Below are 15,465 nucleotides of genomic sequence, written 5' to 3' on the forward strand. Positions count from 1 at the left end.
TAATCCTCTACAACCTCCAGTCAACAACTGGACATGACCAGATCTAAGACCAGATTCAAGACCAGATCCAAGACCAGACCAAAGCCAAGATATTAAGATCAGCAAGCAGAATGACTGAGAAGCAGTGAGTCACCCTCTGCACATACACAGAATTCCCGATGTGAAGAAATCAAGAGAGATTTCAGAACCTTGCACAGAACCGAGGTTCCAGCATTCAGCACCACATGACAGTGGACAGCGGCAGTTATGGAAATATTTCAAATTGAACTCATGTAGACGTTAGAATTCAATATGTAATGAAATATCTATTTTTAATGACATTCACACAACCTCAATTTCAGTTGCTGAACTATAAACTTCATTGTGCCAATCTCTAGCTGAAATCTGATGGATGGGAGTGGGTAGACTGCTATACCACCTTCCATTGATCAGAAAGACAGTCGTATACACTGTAGGCCATCTACCCACTGAACTCTGAGTATCAATTAAGGTCAGTCATGTAATTAGGTTGATTGTGGACCATGTGCTGGCAGTCGTCGTCTCCTTTTGAAAAGTGACACTTTGTATGCGTTTTAAATCAAATAAAGGCAAGGTCTTTTTCAATGGATAGGCATAATGCTTTGATGATTCATCATGACTTTCTAACATTTAGAAGAAAATAAAACATGGTAACCCTTTACTTGACACCTAGCGTCATTATGACGTTATGACATGGCCATAACATGGTCATTACTGTCATGACCCATATATTTACACATGCTGTGACATACATCGCATTATTCTAGGCCTAATTATGACAACTACATAAGTGTCAAAACCCACATTCATTCACATTTTTTTTTTCCTGCCAAGAAGTTTCCTTTTGTTTGAAAGTGTGTTCTTCCTTTAATGTAACTTGTATGCATGTTTTACAGTCACGTTTTATTCATCAGATTTGAATAAAGAACTTGTAGAAAATACCCTTTATGACACTGTCAATAAGCATTATAAACATCAGAATCACGTAGGTCAGATTGGCCTACCAAAGTGCATGCTCTTATGTCAGTCAGTCATCAGTTAAAAAGAGGATGTCTTGTCCTGCTCCTGAAATCTGCTCTTGCATTTCATCAGCAACGGAGCTTTGTTGTAGGTGCATGTTTGACATCAATCTGTACACAGTTACCATTTAATATGGTCAATTTCAGAAAATGTGATATAACATAAAAAATACTGTTGACAAGTATGCTATGGTGTAATGGAATGTTTTGCCCTGTGTGGTAGGTTTTTGTCGGTTTGGACACTCTTATGTAGGTGTCATAATCAGCCATAAAATAACGCAATATATGTCACAACCGGTCTAAAAATGTGTCATGAGCATATTATGACAGGTTATGACAAGTTATGTCAGCTGTTATGACATATTATGACATGGTTATGACCGTGTCGTAACGTGTTATGACGCTTGGCGTCAACTAAAGTGTTACCAAAAAAATTAAATAAGAAAGATCTTACCTTACCTTAAGAACTTCATAAAATGTCCAACTGATAATATTTCCTTCCAAAAGGTGATGTAGAAAACTAGAAGAGGATGACTCAAAAGTACGAAGAGATAGATGTGCTCACTTCTGAATGAGAGCACTGCTTTGAAGAAGATCTGTACAACGACCGAGAAGAGAGACACGGACTGACTGTTGTCGCTCCGCACACTTTGGCACAAATAAATCCAATAACAAGCACAAGAAGCGCAGAATTGCAGGGCGGGTAGGTAAAGTGCGTGCTGCTGTCATGATACTGACGGTTTGTCGAGACGGATGGTTTGTTTATACGGTTGTGGCTACCATAACTGCTCTTTGTACTGTAAAATAGGAAATGCCCCCCCCCCCCCCCCCCCCCCTCAAAGAATTAACTCAAAATAATGTTTACGATCACAAACTTTAGGACCCTGTTTATAAACGTGGATGCGACGTTGGCACGTTCATGCTTTTCTGGCACAGTAAATGCCGCACAAGGCTACGGGCCAGAAGGTTAAGGGTTCGCTGACCACCACAAACAAGTCGACCTGATTGTTTTATTATGCCTAAACTACGATCAAAGCCGGCTGCAGACAATGATCAGCTAGAGGGAAATCAGAGTTTCAACATTTTGATGCCATATTTCTAATCATATAATATATATGCAACAAATTTTCCTCCAAAAGGTTTCTGTGCCAACTCTACACACAACCAATAATCAAAGCATATCGACTTCGGGTGTTTCAATATCATGGTTTGCCTTTTCCAACACCACAATAAACAGACTATCAAGGGTGTCAAAAATGTCGGACCCCACTATTGTTTTTTTTATTTTATTGACAAATAAAATCAATCAATCCAAACTGTACAGCGGCCATTTTATAAATGGAAAGAGACATCTGTTACAAAACAACAAAAAGTTGAATGACTTTCTGAGATTGTCGAATCAGGCTTTCGACACTTGGTAAGCCTAGAAGGTAGGAAGGGATGTATTTTCTATATGTCGAAATTGACTTAAAGATGAGCAATAATGACTGTATAAAATAAATAATTAAAATACTGAGCTATATTGTATACACATTTTTTGGGGGGGTGAATGATATTATTTTACAATTGCTCAGAGAAAGAGATGTTGTTTTTTTCTCAAGAAGGTAGGTGCCAAAAGTATTTACACCCCTAAAGATTCTTATAAATAAGGTAGTCAAAAGTTTAGTACTTGGTCCCACATTCCTAGCACGCAATGACTACATCAAGATTGTGAATCTCCAAAGTTGTTGGATCCATTTGCAGTTCGTTTTGGTTGTGTTTCAGGTTATTTTGTGAATGGTAAATAATGTATTGTGTCATTTTGTTTCACTCACTCAGAGTCAATCGTCTCAGGGCATAAATCTCGCCTTCTCCAAACGTCATGTATGAATCCGTAGCTAGTCGTTGTTCAGTCTAGTTATTTTCTGTAGACCTTGATGATGCCGTATGGTTGTTTTTGTCTGTCTACTTGGCATTGTTTAGTAGGACTACTATGTCTGTCCGTATAAATACTCCGTTGCTGATGACGTCTGTCGTTATGTCGTGATCCAAGCCCATGCATCTTGCTATTATTCTTTATTCTAGCCCAAGCATGTTTAACGAGCAATAGATCATTAAAACATCTAATTATAAAAGCAGATCGTTTATTTTGATTGTACAAATATTGTGACATACGAGTCGGGAGGAAAATCTTTGCTCCTCTCAAAAGCGAAATAATATATGGGGCAAGCAATTTAGCCTACCTTCATCTAATGTCTGTAATAAATTCAGGCCGTAGTAGCCAGCCATGCATTCGGGTAGTTATTAGCCTATTTCTTTGATAATTGAATAGGACTAAGTAAGTAAATGGCCCTAATTTGCATTTTCATCTGTCGGGGTCGTTGAACTTTGAACAATGTTTGTGAATGAGTGAAGGTACATAATGATGCGCACTGCGATGCACTCTGAGCGTAGTAATGCAGATTTAAGGTTTAGGCTTTCCGGCATTTAAAGCACACATCCGGTTTTGCCGTTCACCAGAACACGCAGAAGTGTTTATAAACATATTCTATTCTTATTCACAATAAACATGTCTCCAAAATTACACTATACATTATTTACCATTCACTTCTTTTGGGCCCCAAATCATCTGAAACACAACCAAAACGAACTGCAAATGCATCCAATAAGTTTGTAGAGTCACAAGCTCGATGTAGTCATTGTGTGCCGGGAATATGGGCCGAAATACTCATCTTTTGACAAAGCAAACGCTCAAAGTATTTCAAAGATGATAATTATATTTGAACCCAGGTGTATGCTGTGTTCTCTAACCAAGATGCCTGCACATGGAAGTGCAAGCCATTACATGGGCAGTACATGAATGCAGGAGGTCTTTACTGAACATTACAGAGGAAGATGGCACCATGTGGTTCTTGGAACATAAATCCATGTTTAAGGCTTCATCCTCGGTCCCTAGCCATGGCTTAATAGACTACCTGTAACGAGCATCGTCGGGAGAAGGAGAAGACCAAGGTGCAGCGTGGTAAGTATTCATAATACTTTTAATAAATACGAATACTTGAACAAAAAACGACAAAACAACAAACGAACAGTTCTGCAAGGTGATATACACAAAACAACTACCCACAAACACAGGTGGGAACAGGCTACCTAAGTATGGTTCTCAATCAGAGACAACGATTGACAGCTGCCTCTGATTGGGAACCATACCAGGCCAAACACATAGAAATACAACACACAGAACAAAACATAGAATGCCCACCCCAACTCACAACCTGACCAACCAAAATAGAGACATAAAAAGGATCTCTAAGGTCAGGGTGTGACACTACCATAATTAACTACAGTCGATTTGTGCCCTGCTGTGTGTTTGATGATTGAGAGAGGAGGAAAGGCAGGCTCAAACATACTGAACGTGTATGACAAGGCCGGCTCCAAGCGTAAGCGACATAAGTGGCCACTTACCGCCCCCAGCCATTAGGGGGCCTGTCATCCCAAATAATGTCCCCCGACCAAAAAGTGTCCACCTGCGTTACAATGGGATTCAATGAAATATTAGCGTCCGTTGCTATATCAATGGTGTGATGACCTAATGATTAGAAATTTGGAGTTCATTACAGCCTAAATCACAGGTGTCAAACTCATTCCACGGAGGGCCGAGTGTCTGCGGGTTTTCGCTCCACCCTTGTACTTGATTGATGAATTAACATCACTAATTAGTCAGGAACTCCCCACACCTGGTTGTCTAGGGCTTTATTGAAAGGAAAGACCAAAAACCTGCAGACACAAGGCCCTCCGTGGAATGAGTTTGACACCCCTGGCCTAAATGATGTTCTTGACATCATCGCTATGCAAACAAACGTGATTTCCGTGACAATTTCGCTGTTTTAACAAGTTATGTTTAGTTAATAAAATGAAAACATTACTTCAAACTACTTTTAGGTACCTTGTTAACATTACAACACGAAATCCATGTCTTAAACGTTACTACTTTTCGGAAATGGCAAAGAAAACGTTTAATCTGCTTGACACATTAAAGTTACTTACCTTACAGTTCACAGTCAGCTAATTTCCACCCCATTCATATGTAAATCCGTTTTAATCTATCTCTCATTGCTCTTTTGGTTGAATATACATGTACAGTTGAAGTCGAACGTTTACATACACTTAGGTTGGAGTCATTTAAACTCGTTTTTCAACCACTCCACAAATGTCTTATTAACAAACTATAGGTTTGGCAAGTCGGTTAGGACTTACTTAGTGCATGACACAAGTAATTTTTCCAACAATTGTTTACAGACAGATTATTTCACTGTATCACAATTCCAGGGGGTCAGAAGTTTACATACACTAAGTTGACTGAGCCTTTAAACAGCTTGGAAAATTCCAGAAAATGATGTCATGGCTTTACAAGATTCTGATAGTCTAATTGACATCATTTGAGTCAATTGGAGGTGTACCTGCGGATGTATTTCAAGGCCTACCTTCAAACTCAATGCCTCTTTGCTTGACATCATGGGAAAATCAAAAGGAATCAGCCAAGACCTCAGAAAAATAATTGTAGACATCCACAAGTCTGGTTCATCCTTGGGAGCAATTTACAAATGTCGGAAGGTACCCCGTTCATCTGTACAAACAATAATACGCAAGTAATAACACCATGGGACCACGCAGCCGTCATACCGCTCAGGAAGGAGACGCGTTCTGTCTCCTAGAGATGAACGTACTTTGGTGTGAAAAGTGCAAATCAATCCCAGAACAACAGCAAAGGACCTTGTGAAGATGCTGGAGGAAACAGGTACAAAAGTATCTATATCCACAATAAAACGAGTTATTGACAAAACCTGAAAGGCCACTCAGCAAGGATGAAACCACTGCTCCAAAACCGCCTTAAAAAATCCAGACTACGGTTTTCAACTGCACATGGGGACAAAAATCGTACTTTTTAGAGAAATGTCCTCTGGTCTGATGAAACAAAAATAGAACTGTTTGGCCATAATGACCATCGTTATGTTTGGAGGAAAAAGGGGGAGGCTTGCAAGCCGAAGAACACCATACCAACCGTGAAGCGGTTGGCAGCATCATGTTGTGGCGTTGCTTTGCTGCAGGAGGTAGGAAAATGATGAGGATATATTGAAGCAACATCTCAAGACATCAGTCAGGAAGTTAAAGCTTGGTCGCAAATGGGTCTTCCAAATGGACAATGACCCCAAGCATGCTTCCAAAGTTGTGGCAAAATGGCTTAAGGACAACAAAGTCAAGGTATTGGAGTGGCCATCACAAAGCCCTGTCCTCAATCCCATACAATTTTTTTGGGGCAGAACTGAAAAAGCTCGTGCGAGCAAGGAGGCCTACAAATCTGACTCAGTTACACCATCTCTGTCAGGAGGAATGGAACAAAATTAACCCAACTTATTGTGGGAGGCTTGTGGAAGTTTACCCGAAACGTTTGACCCAAGTTAAACAATTGAAAGGCAATGCTTCCAAATACTAATTGAGTGTATGTAAACGTCTGACCCATTGGGAATGTGATGAAAGAAATAAAAGCTGAAATAAATAATTCTCTCTACTATTATTCTGACATTTCACGTTCTTAAAATAAAGTGGTTAGCCTAACTGACCTAAAACAGGGAATTCGTACTTGGATTAAATGTCAGGAATTGTGAAAAACTGAGTTTAAATGTATTTGGGCTAAGGTGTATGTAAACTTCCGACTTCAACTGTAGGTATTTGTAGGATGTCACTTTTTCAATGGATAAGCCACCAGATGTGACAATGCTAACCTTCTCTGGCTGAGTGCAAACTCTGGTAAAGGTCATGATTTTTGTACATTCAAGACCAGTTTGAGACCATAAAGGGAGGCCTGCAGTGACTGAAAAGCAGTCTGGAGCTCTTCAACAGTGTCACGCCCTGACCTTAGAGATCCTTTTTATGTCTCTATTTTGGTTGGTCAGGGCGTGAGTTGGGGTGGGCATTCTATGTTTTGTTCCTTGTGCCTTATTTCTATGTGTTTGGCCTGGTATGGTTCCCAATCAGAGGCAGCTGTCAATCGTTGTCTCTGATTGAGAACCATACTTAGGTAACCTGTTCCCGCCTGTGTTTGTGGGTAGTTGTTTTCTGTTTTGTGTATTGCACCTTGCAGAACTGTTCATTTGTCGTTTTGTTGTTCTTTTTATTCAAGTATTTGTATTTATTAAAAGGTATTATGAATACTTACCACGCTGCACCTTGGTCTTCTCCTTCTCGTTACAAACAGACTGAACCAGAGAAGGAGCACATTAATATACAGTGGGGCAAAAAAGTATTTAGTCAGCCACCAATTGTGCAAGTTCTCCCACTTAAAAAGATGAGAGAGGCCTGTAATTTTCATCATAGGTACACTTCATAGTTGAAGTGTACCTATGATGAAAATTACAGGCCTCTCTCATCTTTTTAAGTGGGAGAACTTTGTATGACTGTATGACTGTAGCACCTGCATATAGATGCAGTTTTGCTGGCTGCATCCCATGTCCCAGATCTTTAATACAAATGGAGTCAACACAGGAGCTAAAATAGAACCCTGGGGCACACCTCTATTATTCTCAAGAAAGCTAGACTTGTGATTGTCAGTATATAACACATTGTATTCTTTCAGGAAGATAGTTCCTAAACCAATTTACTGCCCCTTCACTGATACCAATGTTACTGAGTCTAGCTAGCAACATGGTCAATTCAAGTGCATTTATGATGGAATTTGCCACTACCATAGCTGCAGTTGTGGTGCCGTGCCCCGATCTAAAGCCAGACTGAACCCCGCTCAGTATGTTCTTTTCAATTAACACGTTTTTTACCTGTGAGTTCACTAGGGATTCATAGACTTTGGCCAGGATAGGGAGTTCACTAGGGATTCATAGACTTTGGCCAGGATAGGGAGTTCACTAGGGATTCATAGACTTTGGCCAGGATAGGGAGTTCACTAGGGATGCATAGACTTTGGCCAGGACAGGGAGTTTGGAGATAGGACGATCGTTATTAACATCTGAGAGATCTCCACCCTTTAGCATTGGGAGAACATATGCTGATTTGCTGCTGTTGTGTGCAAAGAGAATTACCTTTCAATTTGTTCTCCCACCATTCCTGGTACCAGTCAAGGGACTTGCCCATGGCAGTCTTGTTGGTCCATTCACCAAACCTGGAGGAGGGGGTAGGAAAGCGATATCTATTGACAATGTAAGATATTAAAATATGTCTGATTATGTACCATGGAAAAGCAAAAACAAAATGTGAAAAATAAATCAAACAAACCATTGGTGACAGAATATAACCTAAAACATCAGTACATTGTTCCAGGGTTCATGACCTCGGTCACTCAAGATGACCTCGGGAGAACCGTGGGTGTTGAAGATGTCCACCGTCGCCTTGGAAGTGGCCTCGCCAGTCTCGTCCTTGATGGGTATCATACAAAAACAAAAATCATTTTTTTGGTTCCTAGCACTCTTTTTAATGGGTTACAGAAGGGAATTTAGAGTTAACTCTTCCTTAATGGGCATTGCCTCCAGTGATCGGTCTTCCTCAGACACCAGCTGTTGCCATTCCTGGATTTTGTGAAGGTTCCGATGAGGTCCATCCCTAACATTTAAAGTGTTAGAGAGAAGATTACTTTATTATTACCTATATCTGTGTCGTGCAGTATGCATATTTTCATATTTGTAAGGATACTGAAACACACACATACCTCCTTGAACTCTGCTGTGGTCAAATAAAGTAACCATTACAAAACAATTTATCCGTGCAAAATTTGAATTGGGACACTTACTGCTCATGTGCCATGGTGAAACAACTTTGATGGGCTTCAACTCCGGCGCCACGGTCTTCGCCCTCTCAAACTTCTGGCAGGCTAGACAGGTTACTGACCTTAAAGCAAAAAGGTGACAAATTGAAACATTGTGTGCTCTCTGATATGACATTCACTGAAACCATAATCATTTCAGATATAATAGAATGTGATTCATAAACAAAAGGTTATTTCCCTTGCCCAGCTGTCCACCTCCTCGACAATTCCCTGTCAGAAGAAGCGTAGGTTGATTTTGGCAATCATGCGCTTCACTCTGAAAGGGCCAAAATGCATCTCGGTCAGCACGGCCTCCTTCTCCGCCTTAGTAAAAATCACCCTCCTGTGTGGCTGGCCATCCTTCCCACGTAGGTACATGTGATTGCCTAACAAGTTGGAAGAGAAGAGTTGTTGAAATACTCAAGTCTAAGTTTGTAGGCCGTCATTGTAAATAAGAATTTGTTCTTAACTGACTTGCCTAGTTAAATAAAGGTTAAATAAATGAAAATAATATACATTTGCACTGGTGTCTTTCTCTCTCTCTCTGTTACTGTTACTGTTGAGAGGTAGAACATTAGAATACACAAGGTGCAATTTCAAAATGTGGTTTTTCATCAGCCGTTTTTCTCTTGTTATGCCAGTCACTGACAGTCAGTAGTGTAGTGGGGACATGTCACTTTTTTTCATATAATTTTTCAGACAGGGCGCCTTTCTTTCGTTGGGCGGGCCGTTTGGGACATTTTGGGCAGCTTTAGAGTCTACCCACTTCTCCAGGCACCACTCCAACACTGTGTGCAAGTTGTGATGTGCTTTAGCCTCAAAGTCAAAGCCGTTGAGGGAGGTACTAAGCTAACATATGGAATTGTTTTAAGATGGTCATACCATGGATCATTTAGCCATTTGATTTTACATTTTACATTTAGAAATGAACTGACAGAATATTGAATTTGGCCTATACTAACACATTCGTAAGTGGCAAAAAACAGTCAAAATATAAATCATAAGGAATAAGGTTTTAAAGTGTCTGTCCTGTATCTAGGGGATATGAGAAGACTCAAATATTTTTCCTTCTTTGGACACATAGTTAACCCCTTGTTGGCACAAAACTATCTCCACACTTCCAATAGTTTGTATGGGTTACCTACAGATGAGTCTCGTGACACGTGTGGGGGTCGTAGTGCAAAAAAACCTGATATCTCTATCTTACACGAGCAGATCATTTTTATTATATTATTTAGACTCGTCCCGTCAGTTGAGGATGCCTGGTCATTCTTTAAAAGTAACTTCCTCAACATCTTAGATAAGCATGCCCCGTTCAGAAAATGCAGAACTAAGAACAGATATAGCCCTTGGTTCACTCCAGACCTGACTGCCCTCGACCAGCACAAAAACATCCTGTGGCGGACTGCAATAGTCCCCGCGATATGCAACTGTTCAGGGAAGTCAGGAACCAATACACGCAGTCAGTCAGGTAAAGCAAAGGCTAGCTTTTTCAAGCAGAAATTTGCATCCTGTAGCTCTAACTCCCAAAGGTTCTGGGACACTGTAAAGTCCATGGAGAACAAGAGCACCTCCTCCCAGCTGCCCACTGCACTGAGGCTAGGTAACACGGTCACCACTGATAAATCCGTGATAATCGAAAACTTCAACAAGCATTTCTGGCCATGCCATCCTCCTGGCTACTCCAACCTTGGCCAACAGCTCCGCTCCCCCCCCCCCCCCCCCCCCCCTTCTCCGCTGTGCAATCCGGTTTCCGAGCCGGTCACGGGTGCACCTCAGCCACGCTCAAGTTACTAAATGATATCATAACCGCCATCATTAAAAGACAGTACTGTGCAGCCGTCTTCATCGACCTGGCCAAGGCTTTTGACTCTGTCAATCACCATATTCTTATCAGCACACTCAGTAGCCTCGGTTTTTCTGATGACTGCCTTGCCTGGTTCACCAACTACTTTGCAGACAGAGTTCAGTGTGTCAAATCGGAGGGCATGTTGTCTGGTCCTCTGGCAGTCTCTGTGGGGGTACCACAGGGTTCAATTCTCGGGCCGACTCTTTTCTCTGTATATATCAATGATGTTGCTCTTGCTGCGGGCGATTCCCTGATCCACCTCTACGCAGACGACACCATTCTGTATACTTCTGGCCCTTCCTTGGACACTGTGCTATGTAACCTCCAAACGAGCTTCAATACCATACAACACTCCTTCCGTGGCCTCCAACTGCTCTTAAAAGCTAGTAAAACCAAATGCATGCTTTTCAACCGTTCGCTGCCTGCACCCGCCCGCCCGACTAGCATCACCACCCTGGACGGTTCCGACCTAGAATATGTGGACATCTTTAAATACCTAGGTGTCTGGCTAGACTCTAAACTCTCCTTCCAGACTCATATTAAACATCTCCAATCCAAAATCAAATCTAGAATCGGCTTTCTATTTCGCAACAAAGCCTCCTTCACTCACGCCGCCAAACTTACCCTAGTAAAACTGACTATCCTACCGATCCTCGACTTTGGCGATGTCATCTACAAAATAGCTTCCAATACTCTTCCAATACTCTACACTAAGATAAACTGCAAACTAGATGCAGTTTATCATAGTGCCATCCGTTTTGTTACTAAAACACCTTATACCACCCACCACTGCGACCTGTATGCTCTAGTCGGCTGGCCCTCGCTACATATTCGTCGCCAGACCCACTGGCTCCAGGTCATCTGTAGGTCCATGCTAGGTAAAGCTCCGCCTTATCTCAGTTCACGATAACAACACCCACCCGTAGCACGTGCTCCAGCAGGTATATCTCACTGATCATCCCCAAAGCCAAAACCTCATTTGGCCGTCTTTCCTTCCAGTTCTCTGCTGCCTGTGACTGGAACGAATTGCAAAAATCGCTGAAGTTGGAGACTTTTATTTCCCTCACCAACTTTAAACATCTGCTATCTGAGCAGCTAATCGATCGCTGCAGCTGTACATAGTCCATCTGTAAATAGCCCACCCAATTTACCTACCTCATCCCCATACTGTTTTTATGTATTTACTTTTCTGCTCTTTTGCACACCAGTATCTCTACTTGCACATGATCATCTGATGATTTATCACTCCAGTGTTAATCTGCTAAATTGTAATTATTCGCTCCTATGGCCTATTTATTGCCTACCTCCTCATGCCTTTTGCACACAATGTATATAGACTCTTTTTTTCTTATTTTTTTTCTACTGTGTTATTGACTTGTTTATTGTTTACTCCATGTGTAACTCTGTGTTGTTGTCTGTTCACACTGCTATGCTTTATCTTGGCCAGGTCGCAGTTGTAAATGAGAACTTGCCTACCTGGTTAAATAAAGGTGACATAAAATAAATAAATAAATAAGACTGACACACAGGTGTGTCAATAGACTCTTAGGCTATGATACAGACAAGGTGTCAATTACCTGCATCATTGACTAAAGAAGTACATCTTCTTGACACGGCCACCCTGAGCATACAGTATGTCTCTACCAGCGAAAACACAATTACTACAGTGTTCTCTACTGTAAAGCCTGGTTGCAGAGGATTAGATAAGAGAGAAATTAAAGATGTTATTATGCAGTACTTGTGCGGTGTGTGTGTGTGCAAGTGCGTGCATGTGTATGTACAGCACATATATATAAAATATCTATGCTCTAACAACCCCGATACTCATTAGTTCACAGTTTTCATACCAGACTTTCAGACCAAACCATAGGCTACATCCCAAATAGCACATTGCCTTCACATTGCAGTACATTTGACCCGGGGCTAAATAGGGAATGGAGTGCCATTTGTAGCAAAGCCATTATTCTCCTTGCCTTTACTATCACCACTGCACTTGCCTTGTTTAACCCTATCAGCTGTTTAAGAAAAGATAACAGAAGGTATCTTCTATTCAGGCCTTACGCAGTCACAGAATCACAGAGGGCAAAAATGTATATTATTATTCTGGCCTTTATGTAACGTAATCACCAACTGGGTCAAAGGTCAGGGTTTTCCTTTGCATGTAAATGCATTCGTAATGAATGACTTAAAGCCTACTTTGAATACTGCTGATACTGTTACACGTTCTCAGTGTAAGAAATTAACGCCCGTATTGTTACAGTTAATCATTTTGGGGTGTTGTTTGTTTAAACGCTGTAGTTTGTAAAGATTAATTTGCATATTTCCCAGGGTTCCTTTTCTTTGAGTGAATTGTAGCGTTACAACCCATGACTGTATTTGTTAGTGACAGACAAAAGTATTTTAAATTCTTTCTTTTGTAAAGCCTGTGACTTTCACGAAGTGAGTATCTAGGTGATTGCCATCATTCAAATTAAACTCTATGAAAAACAATATATGCAGGTACATCCTAAGGCCTTACTTTGTTGGCCTAGGTTTACCCTAACACAGTGGTGTTAGGAAACTCCTGGTTTACAGGCCACATCAGGCTTGCAAGTCACATTGTGCTGGCTTGCAAAGTGATGTGTAATTCCTATTGGAATCTAGCCAAAGTTAGGATATCTAACATTTAGATTTTTTATTAATCTGCATTCAGAATGACTGTCAGGATCAGGTAAATTGACAAGAAGACTACCTAAACCATTTAAACTGGAACAACCATTTCAGCAACAGGTGCAATAAATCTAATTATTTGACTGGATTAGTTTAGATTTTTTGTTGTTATTTATCTTTGTGTAGGTTAAGATTAATCATTGGTTTTAGTATAGACATTGCCATTGAGTGCTTCCTTTCTTCAACGGTAAGAAACTCAAGTAGAGTAAACTACAGTACAGTACAAAAGAGTACAGTAGAGTAGGGTACAGTGCAGTACAGTAGAGCACAGTACAGTAGCGCATAGTACAGTGCAGTAGAGTAAAGTAGGGCACAGTACAGTAGAGCACAGTACAGTATCTTAGAGTAGGGTACAATCCAGTATAGCACATTAAAGACATCTATGTTTTGGACAAATAGATTTCAGTGTTTGGGCTCTTGGAGGGTTGGAGCCCCCATGCTGGCTATTTTCCTGTCCACTACCCACACTGCGGTCCTCTGTATTTTAGTTGGTAGAGCATGGTGCATGCAGACAGATGGTGCATCACCATGTGGCCATGCGGAGTGGGGTCCAATCCCATCACCTGGTGATATTTGTAAGGATGTGACTTTAATGTGTGTGTTTTGGTAGTGACTTCAAAAAGTTGGACAGCATTTTTTAGAGAAAGATGTTAAAAAAATAAACAAGACTACTAATTAGCTCAGTATCTTTGAATGTAGAAATAGAACATCTTGAGTTGTTCTATTGTTCCAAAAATGACGAAAATCATGAATTGCTTTATTTTCAAACATGAAGTTTAGCAGTCAGGGTTTGGGACAGCTATCTATCAATATAGATATATGTATAAACAAATGACTAAACAATTTGGATCCCTTCACAGCCTCAGAGGATCTAGATAACTTTTTTAACCTCTCTGGAATACAATTGAATTATGATCAGTGCACCCACCATATTACACATTGGATTACTAAATAATACAACTTTTATATTACCGTGTAGTTTACCAATAAAATGATATGACGGTGTGGACATCGTGGACATACTAGATATTCATATCCCGACAGAAAGAAATTCTCACCACAATACATTTGAATAGAAAGTTAGCAAAAACAGTTAAGATCTTGCTAACATGGAAAGGAAAATACCCGTCTATTTGTGAAAAATCACACTGATTAACTCTTTACGCATTTCCCAGTTTACCTATTTGCTTATGGCCCTGCCTACACCTAATGACTTGTTTTTTTAAATTAAATGAGCAAAAGATATGCCATTTTATTTGGAACGTTAAGCCAGACAAAATTAAACGGGCCTATTTATATAATGAATATGAATTCGGAGGGCAGAAATGATAAAAAATTCAAAACTATACTTAAATCCAATCTGGTTCTCTACCAGATTAGTAAGAATGGCTCACCCCGTGTTCAAGAATGGACTTTTTCCCTTTATTCTGATTACAACTTCTCACTTTTGGTTATTTGAAAATGAAATAATCTCCAAAATATTGTTATTTTTAAAACAAGCCATAGAAAGTTGGTTGCTATTTCAGTTTAATCGACCAGAAAAGACAGAACAAATATTATGGTTAAACTCAAATATATTAATTGATTTTTTACGATACAATCTTTGTTTTAGGGTATCTGAGGAGTAAATAGAAACATATTTTAACTTGTTGAAACAAAGTTTAGGAGTAGATTTTTGGATTCTTTTCTCTGCACGTTGAACGAGTGGATTACTCAAATCGATGGCGCCAACTATTTGGGGTATTGTAACGGGTGTCGTAATCCTCCTCCTCAGACGAGGAGAGGAGAGAAGGATCGGAGGACCAAAACGCAGCGGGTGTTGAATACATAATGATTTATTAGACACGACGAAACAATGACACGAACTATACTTGAATAAACTACAAAATAACAAAACAAATGTGTAGACAGACCTGAACAATACGAACTTACAAATAACACGAAGAACGCACGAACAGGGAAAATAGACTACACAAAAGAACGATGTACAAAACAAACCGAAAACAGTCCCGTGTGGTGCGCAGACACAGACACGGAAGACAATCACCCACAAACAAACAGCGTGAACACACCTACCTTAA

General features: G+C 40.3%; 1 protein-coding gene across 1 annotated transcript in view; it reads right to left on the reverse strand.

Annotated features, from left to right (window-relative positions):
• Positions 1-1,823, reverse strand: part of LOC129863696 (neuropeptide FF receptor 2-like) — a 46,612-nt gene extending 44,789 nt beyond the window's left edge. The window contains exon 1 of the mRNA XM_055935869.1: positions 1,497-1,823. The gene's annotated coding sequence lies outside the window, so the exon portion shown is untranslated. The remainder of the gene's footprint in view (positions 1-1,496) is intronic.
• Positions 1,824-15,465: the final 13,642 nt, after the last annotated feature.

This window comes from Salvelinus fontinalis, chromosome 10 (assembly GCF_029448725.1).
Source record: "Salvelinus fontinalis isolate EN_2023a chromosome 10, ASM2944872v1, whole genome shotgun sequence".
NCBI classification, from domain to species: Eukaryota; Metazoa; Chordata; class Actinopteri; order Salmoniformes; family Salmonidae; genus Salvelinus; species Salvelinus fontinalis.